Source organism: Harmonia axyridis, chromosome 2 (assembly GCF_914767665.1).
Source record: "Harmonia axyridis chromosome 2, icHarAxyr1.1, whole genome shotgun sequence".
In the NCBI taxonomy this organism is placed as follows: domain Eukaryota; kingdom Metazoa; phylum Arthropoda; class Insecta; order Coleoptera; family Coccinellidae; genus Harmonia; species Harmonia axyridis.
Genome location: NC_059502.1, coordinates 32,206,081 through 32,218,367, shown reverse-complemented (window position 1 = coordinate 32,218,367; position 12,287 = coordinate 32,206,081).

Genomic DNA, 12,287 nt, shown 5'->3' with positions numbered 1-12,287 from the left:
AATAATGTATCGTGCAGATGTCAAAATAACAATAATAATAAACTTATTTTGATCTCGTTAGAGAGTATGGGACAAGTGAGTAACGAGAAAAAATAGTTATAACAAAAGCAAGACAAAAATACTGATTGATGGTCACTAGTCCATGAAACTAACAAATTATCATTTATACATTCAGATATCGAATAATATTACTTGCTGAGTACCAATCTTCAAATCGTTCTTTTAAATTGAATAGGATTTAATAGTATATTCTGAAACAAGTTGCAGAATGGGCTCTTCCAACACGAATGCGAAATTCATGAGTGTTGGAATTGCCTTCTGCAACGTGTATTAGACGATATATTCTCTATTTCAGTCAAGTTTTGTGAAATATTGCGAAATTGAATGAAAAATTTAGATTAAATATCCTAGTGACATTTGTATTGTATATTGGCAGTTGGTGTGACTATTACGAACATTGACAGATTATGGAATTTGGATATGAATCGTACGTTTCGAATTTTGGAATAATTTACAATTACGCTTCAATATCGTGAGTTATGTCTGACTAAATCGATTTAAAACCACCAGAATTTGAAAATTTGCGAATAAAGTTGCAAATCATCTCACTATATCCAAATTACATTATATTGACAATTATTGACGTTTGTTGAAATTTGATAGGATTGGAAGTCAGTTTCTCTAATTCTGTGGTTATTCCGTTCATTCTTCCACATCTTGTAGAACAAAATCGTGCGAGAATCAGAAACGCACAGTTTTCATGGTTATATTTTATTATTATATGTTGGTACTCCGAACTTTCCGCCACGGCTTTGTCTGTCAATTCATCAATTTGCCTTGAAGAAATCAGTTCTGCCAACCAACATTTTTCAATGCAAAAATCACTAAATGATATTTATGGAAATATTTCATTGATTTCAATAAAAATGCAATGAATTAGAGAAAATAATGTATAATACACGTACAGAAGGCTCATTCTACCACTCGTTCATTCAAAAACTCGCCACTTCGTGGCTCGTTTTTGAATTTTGAACTCGTGGAAAAATATGAATGCCTTCTGCACTTGTATTATAAATAACTATTAGACAATCACAAACCGAAAAATATAACTGAATTTTTCCCTCCGGTCAAAAATTCTATGTATATGGAGAACAATTATCGAAAATTACAGCGAATATTTCCCTCCTGTCAAAAATTCTATGTATCTGGAGAGCAATTATCGAAAATTACAGCGATAATTGCATTGTAGGAAGCGAAACTGCACTGCGATAATTGTTCTGTTCATAGATGATTAGTTTTTATGCATCTTACACAGTTCGAATCTATGGCAATTCCATTCTAAATCAGTTTGACAGGTAATGTAACAGTTTATTCGGGAAATATTCCCCCGAATTACACTCGTGCATCAAAATTACCGGATAATTTGGCATTCCAGCGTGTTTTCTTTGAAAAACTGAATTCGGTCATTTTCATTTTTGGAGAAAGAGCCCGACACCGAATGTGTCGGACTGTTTCTCCAAGAATGAAAATGAACTCATGCAGTTTTTATGACAACACGCTGTCATGCAAAATTATCGGTAATTTTGATGCACTTGTGCAATTACTTATGAAAACGATGCTGTAATGAGTTCATTACAGCTCTGTTCTTAGAACTGTAATGAACTCATTACGATACTGAACTAGAGAACGTTTTTATACACGTTGGCAAACGATTGTATTATATTTGTAAGTAGGTACACATTGTTAGGAATGTTAGCGAATGCTCAGATCTAATTTGATGTAATGGCAGAACAAGAAAATATCCTTTTCTATAGTTGAATATTGATAATGAGACATTTTTTTTGTGAAACTTTTTATTGAACTCAACCTGAGAGAAGCATTTGTTTTAATCCAGACATTCAATAAAAGCAATGGCGTACCCAGGATTAAAACTAGGGGGCCTAAAAAGTATAGCTCGAATAGAATGTAGTTCAGATCATTTACCTTAGGTCAAAGCACTCCATACTACAGCTTCAAAGTTTTATGGTATTTCAACATCGAATTTGAAAAGTTCGGTCGTTTTAGAAGTGATGTTGTCGGTCTCTTAATTTAATAATAATCTTTGTAATTTTAGTATTGGTATGGTCCATAATGGCTTGTACCATATCTTGGGTAATTAGAAGAGACCACGCTTCATATGGTGTTTTAGGTTTCTGCGCAGCTGCAGATTTCCTGATTCCAGGAAGATGTATTCGCAAAATATTATGTTGTCTAATACAGGGTCCGGCAAAAAAACCTCCCTGATTTCAATAGGCATTTGCAAAAAGAATAAGAAACATATAGAACAATTACTTATATTTGTGAATAGCCTATATGATGCCATTTTACATCACTTAGTACACTTTACTTGGTTTTGAAAATTATGTCTGATAAATGATGTCCCCCATTGTTAAGACATTCATGACATTTCCTGGCCCCCAAGGTCACCCGACTTATCACCTTGATATTTCTTTCTGTGGGGGTACCTAAAGGCTGAAGTGTACAAACATCGTCCCAGAACTCTGCAAGAACTAAAAGATGCCATTAGGCAGGAAGTGGCAGCCATTCCAAGGCTTCCGAAGAACTATGGACAACTTCAGGGAAAGACTTCGTGAATGTCTTAACAATGGGGGACATCATTTATCAGACATAATTTTCAAAACCAAGTAAAGTGTACTAAGTGATGTAAAATGGCATCATATAGGCTATTCACAAATATAAGTAATTGTTCTACATATATGTTTCTTATTCCTTTTGCAAATGCCTATTGAAATCAGGGAGGTTTTTTTGCCGGACCCTGTACATGACTGAGCTGGGTGTGTTTTGGATCACTTGAAATTATTATTGCCATAAAAGTAATTTGTATTCCGATTATCAGTCTGGATGTTGTCTTCGAATTCTGTCTCAGAAATATCGGAATCGGTATCATAAATACTATGTTGACTTTCCGAATCGCTCATATTATCATCCCCATCCAACTCGCTCAAAAATGACATAACCTTCTCAGCATCTCCACTTTCAACCGCTGTCAGCACAGTCTCAATGACCCCTGAGAATACCTAAAAGCAGAAGAACCAAGACCAAGGTCCAATTTGACCCAAACGGTAGCAGTTTCTTCTTTGCTTTCCAAAGTTATTGTGCTCGTCGGATTCAATAACTGATACAGGCATCGATGTAATCGCTTCGTATTCTTTCTAATTGCTTGATGGAAATCAGTGTTTCATTAAGAATCTACCCCAAATAGGTGGCCCCCCTTTTTTCCATTGAATTTTTTGATTTTCAATAATTATGTTTCTCTGGGATTCTTCTTCGTTTTGCTTGCTCCAATATATATGGCTTTAGTCTTCTTTGAGGTGCTATTCAATTTCCATCGTTTGAAGTAGTTTACTATCTTTTTTGGCAAGAATAACATACCACTGTGTCTTCGAACTGTTCGTCGTTTGCTGGATATCTGAAACCAAAATATTAATGAGTAGGAGCATATTAATGAATTAGCTGTGTGAAGCTGGCACCCCCAAATGCGAATTTTGGGATCAAAATTTCAGGATCGTTTGTCCATCGTAGGTCCACGTTTGTCCACCCTTTTTTTTTATTTGTCCAGGCACCGTTCGAGAGATATAAGATAATACATCTTTTCCGTTCATTTTCTGAGCAGCACCCCCAAATTGAAAAAAAATGTTTAAAATCCCATAGATCGTTTGTCCAACGTAAGTCCACTTTTGTCCATCCAATAATTTCATTTGTCCAACCATAGGAACCAAAATATCGATCATTCATTTAGGAAAGTCAAAGTGTGATGTATTGGCACCCACAAATGCGAATTTTAATTTTAAAATTTCAGGATCGTTTGTCCATCGTAGGTCCACGTTTGTCCACGCAATAATTTCATTTGTGCACCCCCAGAATTAAAAAAATCGACCATTCGAAATTACGCGAAGAGTGAAGTTGGCACCCCACATTTATCCTTTAAAAATAATGAAAATTATTATCATTTAAAAATAACGAAATCATTTGTTTTAGGTGTTTTTGGTTCAAAATATTCCATATCAATTAAAAAAGATGTATCAAATGAAAGAGAAGAAAAAATCGAAATGGATCTCTTTCATTTTAAATTGAGTAGAAAAATCCGTCGAGCCGTCTATCTTTATGTGCATAACGTTTTCCATCTTTCAAAGTTCAAAAGAAAAGTTATACAATTTACGACTGAAATTTCACGTGAATGATCAATGGAATGGAGACATTAAGGTCGTTTAGAAAAATTCAAATTCTATTGCAGTGCCATCTATGATGAATCATGAATAATTAAAATATCAAAGTTGACCCCCCTTCCCTACACGGGTAAAAGCAATGGAAGAGGTTGTAACTTTTTATTCGAAACAGTTTTCCATAAGATATTAAGATATTTCCTTTTCGAGATTTTTAACCTATTCAACTTCACCCGGTAGAACTAGTTGAATAAAATAAAACGAAGCAATTTCCACTATGTTATTTAATTGTTAGCAACAATTGTTTCGCCACACTGTGGCTTCATCAGGCTACATTTCTGAACTGATAAGAGTACAAAGGTTTTCGGAATCTTATATAGGAACAAAATTGACACAAAAATATTCGAAAGGGTATAAATTACAAAGTTATATTGGACAATTTACCGCCTGGGATTTCCAAACTATCGGAAGAAATTCAACAAAGGGGATGAGTTTACATCCGTTTGTTCGTTCAACAGAATATTTTGGGTATTATACCTGTTTATTTCTAGGGATTCTAAGAGGGTTAGTCTTAAGCTCTTGTTTTCTAAATGAAGAATTTCAAAGTTATTATTGAAGGTATGGTCCAATTCTTTTAAGTGATTCGCGTAGGTTGAAAACGAACTATCAGATGTATAACTCTTTTGGTGTTCCTTTATCCTTTTATTGAACGATCTTCCTGTTTGTCCAATATAAACCATAGGGCAATCATTACAGGTTAACTTGTAGACACCGGATTTAGTTTTTTTATCTGCTTTGTCTTTATTGTTTTTAATGAACATCTCTAAGTTGTTACTTGTTTTGAAGGATATTGTGTAATTTAATTTTGTTTTCAGGTATTTAGCAATCTTTTCAGAAATATTATTAACATAAGTTAACGAAAAAAATTTAGTATCAATACCATAATTTACCTTAGGGTATGTTAGACTAAAAGCTTGCTTTCTTTGTTTATTCCTCAAAATTTGATCAATAACATGTGGACTGTAACAGTTATTCACAGCTATTTGTTTAATTAAATTTAATTCTTTACAAAAATTAGCATGATTCATAGGTATATTGATTAATCTATGGATCATACAATTGTATGCAGCCATTTTTTGGTTTAACGGGTGGTTAGAAGTAGCATGGATGGTAGTATCAGTATGTGTAGGTTTTCTAAAAATACTGAAACTATGAAAGTTATTATTTCTGGTAATTGTTAAATCAAGAAAGTTGAGTGAATTGTTTTGTTCAATTTCAGAAGTGAATTTGATACTTGGGTGAATGTTATTGATAAATTCTGTGAACAAAGAAAGTTGTCTATTTGTACCTTTGAAGCAACATATAATATCGTCTACATATCTAAACCAATAAAGGAAATATTTTGTTTTATTGTTAGAGTGAATTTTGTTTTCTAAGTTGTTCATGAATATTTCTGCTAGGATTGGACTTAAAGGGTTACCCATAATCAAACCTTCATCAGAATTATAAATTATTAATAATTTATAATTCCTTTATTGGTTTAGATATGTAGACGATATTATATGTTGCTTCAAAGGTACAAATAGACAACTTTCTTTGTTCACAGAATTTATCAATAACATTCACCCAAGTATCAAATTCACTTCTGAAATTGAACAAAACAATTCACTCAACTTTCTTGATTTAACAATTACCAGAAATAATAACTTTCATAGTTTCAGTATTTTAAGAAAACCTACACATACTGATACTACCATCCATGCTACTTCTAACCACCCGTTAAACCAAAAAATGGCTGCATACAATTGTATGATCCATAGATTAATCAATATACCTATGAATCATGCTAATTTTTGTAAAGAATTAAATTTAATTAAACAAATAGCTGTGAATAACTGTTACAGTCCACATGTTATTGATCAAATTTTGAGGAATAAACAAAGAAAGCAAGCTTTGAGTCTAACATACCCTAAGGTAAATTATGGTATTGATACTAAATTTTTTTCGTTAACTTATGTTAATAATATTTCTGAAAAGATTGCTAAATACCTGAAAACAAAATTAAATTACACAATATCCTTCAAAACAAGTAACAACTTAGAGATGTTCATTAAAAACAATAAAGACAAAGCAGATAAAAAAACTAAATCCGGTGTCTACAAGTTAACCTGTAATGATTGCCCTATGGTTTATATTGGACAAACAGGAAGATCGTTCAATAAAAGGATAAAGGAACACCAAAAGAGTTATACATCTGATAGTTCGTTTTCAACCTACGCGAATCACTTAAAAGAATTGGACCATACCTTCAATAATAACTTTGAAATTCTTCATTTAGAAAACAAGAGCTTAAGACTAACCCTCTTAGAATCCCTAGAAATAAACAGGTATAATACCCAAAATATTCTGTTGAACGAACAAACGGATGTAAACTCATCCCCTTTATTGAATTTCTTCCGATAGTTTGGAAATCCCAGGCGGTAAATTGTCCAATATAACTTTGTAATTTATACCCTTTCGAATATTTTTGTGTCAAATTTGTTCCTATATAAGATTCCGAAAACCTTTGTACTCTTATCAGTTCAGAAATGTAGCCTGATGAAGCCACAGTGTGGCGAAACAATTGTTGCTAACAATTAAATAACATAGTGGAAATTACTTCGTTTTATTTCATTTATAATGAATTTCCGCCAAGTAAGGACCGAATCCATTAAAGAACTAGTTGAATTTTACAATTCTTTTCGTGTGCTTATCTCGATTATGACAAGAAGTGGGGATTGAATACTCAGCTGGCAAGTTGTCCCGGTTACTCTGGTCTAGTTAGAAATTTGCTACCAACGAGTTTGCAAATAGGTCAATTTAATCTTCATTGGTAACTGTTATTAAATTTATATCAGTTATTTCTGGAATTTTGGGTTTGCCTTTTTTCCGGTTAGTGCCGAGGCAATTCTCCACAGTAATTGGTGTAGGAGTCCTTCAATTTTTTATCCCATACTTCCGTAAACAATTTTATTTTTCATTTCGTTCGTTAATTTATAAAGTTTATTCATTCTTCCGTAAACAATGTTATTTTTCATTCCGTTCCTTAATTCTGTAAGTTCGAAGTTGCTTCTCTCCTGTTGATGTTATTCAAATGTTTGTATACTTCAATATTCTTTCGAGGGTAATAGCATACCCTCACATCTTAATAGTATCTATACATTATATAAACCTTTCTCTCATAAGGTTGATCAGTGCAGGTTCATTTTTATTCTGTGCGGAAATCGCTTGTTCTATTCGCTCAATTTTAAGAAGAAACTTTCTTATATGTCAGTTAAGAATAAACTCACTGATTCTTTTCACAACAATTTTTATTATTTGTGTTATTGTTGTTCATTGTTTCATTAAATTAACTTCGATGAAGGAAACAAAGTATTTTTGACGTTTGTACTGAAGGTAGCTTCTTGGCCGAAAATGTTATACCGAATTTAAAATTAAATACAAACCATTTCTTATTATTATCATGAGATACATACACAAGTGCAGCCAAAATATATACGAAAAAAAAAATACGAAATCAATAAAGATTCGATAAACTGGCATAATCATCACAAAAAATAGAACAACAAGAAAACAGTGCGAATGCAAAATCGTAGTATTTCCCATATGTTGAATGTGTAAACATCGGCTACCAAATAATTCGAAATCCAAGGTAGTGTTGTTTTTCGTCTTTGTGAAATACATAATGACTTTATCCCTCTTCCAATGAGGATAATAGGGAATTCTGTTTATATTGGTGTTATTCATTAATAGCTACCCACCCCGGCTTCGCCATAGAACTAATATCACATGGACAGGCCCTAACGAGACTTTCAAGAAGAATTCGCGGCAGGCTGAATATGAAAGAGAGAGATGCAGCTAGATGGGTCAATGTCAAAATCATATGACCAAAACATTAGACTTACGTTTGGAAAATCTTGAATTTTTCTTTTATTCTGAATGAAACTCATTGTTATTTTGATGTTTTGGAATTCTAGCAATGTAAACGAGGGTTAGAATTGCTTGAAATCTTTCTTATATTAATATGTTCTCAAAAGTTCAATTTTTGTTTGAGAATTTATGGAAAAAGCTATAATAAATAATATTTTTATTATTTACTTACCAAGAAAGGAAAGCATTTTTTTTCTTAGGCATGTATATAGTCTTTTCTACTACTTTTAAGGTCGTCATTTTTATCAGTCAGGGAGGAAAAGGGTACTTTTACTCCTTCCGGGAGGAAAACATTCTTCCTTTCTTCTTTAGGGGCGAAAATGAAATTTTCTATTCAGATAGTAGAAAAAATATATTTTTTATTATATCGCAACTTAAAATGGGAATAATTTTCCTTATATTTTTATCAAGTGAAAATCGTTATTATTATTATGTTATTATTGAGTGAAGATGGTCATTCTTTCAAATGTTTGGTTGGAATATTCAATTCAATATAGAATTATTCTCAAATATAACCATTTAAAAATTCAAAATGAAAGTATACTGCTTAGTAATCACCTATTTGTGTTGTTCTATTTTATTACTTTGGCTCTCGACAACCAAAATTCTAAGTACAAATATTATTGATGGAAGAATGAAAAATCATTTTTACAAACAATTTTATCGTTTGAATAGAATCAGTTATGTCTATTACATTTCATTCTTCAATTTTGTATTACTTCCAACTAGTTTAGTTCAAGTCACTTATCAAATTGATAATAGTAAAATCTTCCAAAAAATTATTTCCAGATAATACAGGCAATCAAAAAAAAAGAGAGTCTATGAAGAATTGTATTCATTAAGTTTTTATTGCTGTTCAAAATACATTATTACAATAAATGATTTAAAAAAATGGTCCGACTTTAGCCTATCAGCGCATGAGGAAGAACATCTTCGCAGTCGGATTTCTCACTCTCCACTAAGGAGGATATTCACTCTTCCAATCATTTAATATCCAGGATATTGAAAAATATCAGGATTGAGCTCTACCTCTTCTTAGTTCTAAACTCCTCCAAATCTTGAAATTTATAGATCTTTTTCTTCTTATCTCTCCAAGGATCAGTTAGATACATTCATTTTTCCTGAAAAATACATTCCATAACTTTATAAGTTGTTGTTCTCATACGTTAAAAGTAATTTTCAACTAAATAACAATTCAAGATACACATTTTCAGCCTTTCAGTAAATGAGCTTCTCTAAAGATGAATTTTTAAGCCACGGCACAGAATATGTTCCTCATTTAGTATGGCAATCTAAAAAACTGAAAATTTAAAACTATTTGAGCTTTAAATTTGGTTTTTCTTGAATTCAAACTCACATTATTATTGTTTAAATCACACCTAGTATCACAAGTATTTATGGACTTGTCTGTACCAAACCAACTGTTGTGTTCTTAAGATCAATAATATCATCCCTTATTTCCATTCTATGTCTTATTGTATTATTTGGTATCATGTCTCTTTCAGATTTTCCAGCTGCTGTCCACTTCAGAGCTGTATGTTATTATGCTCCTAACTATTGAGTAAATTATTTTCTTATTATTCACATTTATGTTTTTAATCGATAATATCCTATTTAACATGAAGATTATTGGTTTTCTTTGGATGTTTCTCTCAGATATTACTTCGTCTAGTGTTCCATTTTTGGAAATCCTCATTCCCAGGTTTCTAATTTCTAATATTAGTATTCAATCTGGAGGGAAAATCTTCCATGGCAGCAGCAGAGGATTTTGATATTATAAACAGTTGTACCGTCTCTTGTTACGGCTATGGTTGCCCCATCTCTTGCTGTTTTGTCTCTGGCTGGTCCTTTTCAATTTCTTCTGTAATAATTATTTATATGAATGAATAAAATAAGGGACGGAAAATAAATAGATATTTCACATCCATAACAAATAAAATATCAATGTACCTTCAATATTATCTTCAAGACATTTATCTCCATAATTTAATCTCTAAGGCATATAATTGGAGAAACTGAAAACTGAAGGAATAATATATTTTTTCAGAGTTTTTGTACTATGAATTTTAATAAAGTAAATCATGTTGATGAAAACGGTTGCTGCATATTTTCGACAAGAAAAAAGGGTTGAGATCAATTCTTCCTCAGCTTTCATCCACTGTTGCCTTAATTTGTCATCCTTTGGAAAACTGTGAACTGATATTTCCTTTACGAATGAATAAATACTTACGAATGAAATTTCAACTTTTGGCTTTTTTCTAATCTCGCTGTACAAGGAAAGGCAGAAATTAATTTTTAATAGTCAACCCTATTCTCCCCTCTGATAATAGTGTGTAGAGTTATTCTCGGGACACCCTATAGAAGCTAGAATTATAGATAGTTGGTCCTTGCTCGGTTCTCTTTGCTCTAGTAGGTAGGACTCCGTGCCTACCGTCAGTAGATCGAGGCTTGATTCAGGAAAGAAAAATCTAGTTACGGGGGACCATTCGCTGTTACAATACAACCTTTTCACGTAACTAGTAGACAATCTAAAGGCTCATTTTCACTGTGATAGTAATATCACGATAGTGTTAATAACTATCGCAGCAACTGTCACCATGTATACTACTCGATAGTTACTATATTGATAGAGCGAGAGTGCTGTCGCACCATCACAGTACTATCGCGATAGTTACTATATATTACCGTGAAAATGAGCCTTAAGCCTTTGGAGATCTCACAGCGGTCTAGGAAAGTCGGGATGTAATATAGAACAATTCAACTAATTCAATTCATTTCGCCCTCATTATAACGAAATTTAGTTTTGAACCTCAAGATTTTATCGTTCTTCTAGAATAGCCCATGCAAAAAGATAAATCTATTTCAAAGAATTTGACCTTCATTTTTTCTTCAGATTCAACCAATTGGCGAAATTGCGAAATCTGCTGGACAGTTTATAACCCATAAATAAATAATTCCTAAGAAAAAAAACTCCAGTAGAATAATTTCATTGTTCATAAATCTCTTTCACTCAAATTGATGTTATTTGTATCACGTAATTGATTCCAGTACAGGATATAGTTTTGACGTAATCGATTAAATTACCCTAATCTTAAGTGGACTCTATTGGTTGATTTTTTTTAAATAACACTTTTTACGAAAATCATTTATAATTGACCAATGTATACGTTGATTTGAAATACTCACCTAAGGAAGGTTTGATTGTTCAATTAAGCGTTTGATGTGAAAAATCAATTTAAATGTTCAGTTGTATACACTGTGTCCGTAAAGTATGGAACAAATTCATTTTTTGGTAAATAAACCATATTAAGAAATAATCCTGAAACACGTCGATCTTCTATTTAAATTTAACGTATTTTAAAATAATAATCTAATATACAGGGTGAATAACTTTCTAGTAAATGGAACACCCCCATTTTATCTCTCTTTTCGGATTACTTTAGCTGAGCTGATTCCAAAATGTATCATATGTTGATTCCAATTAGTACAGGGTAGACCAAAATAAAGACCCAGATGACCTGCCTTCACCATTAGGCTATGGTCGAATACACATGTTTTTCTTATTCATATATTTTAAGCATATATACACTATGTCCGTACAGTATGGAACAAATTAATTTTTAGCTAAACAGATCAATTCAAGAAATAATCCTGAAACACATCGATGTTTGATTTCAATTTACCGTATTTTAAAATAATAATCTAATATACAGGGTGAATTACTTTCGAGTAATGACGTCACCGTCATTTTTTTTTTAATGGAACACCCCCATTTTGTCTCAATTTTCCGATTACTCTAGCTGAGCTGATTCTAAAAATGTATGACATGTTGATTTCAATTGGTACAGGGTGGACAAAAATACAAAAGTTTTGTGTGTGCTCATAAAGTAACGCGTAACACTCTTTATTAGTTGAATTAACAATATTATCAAAAATACTTATTGTCTAGCGGCAATTGGTTTGAATGTGACACCCTGTATTCAGTTGTAAGATTTTACCGGAACATATAGAGTATCGTGCAAATGTATGAAATAAATTAATTTTCTCCCAAAAAAACAAATTTTGTGAAAATGTCGATTTATATTTCTGATTATT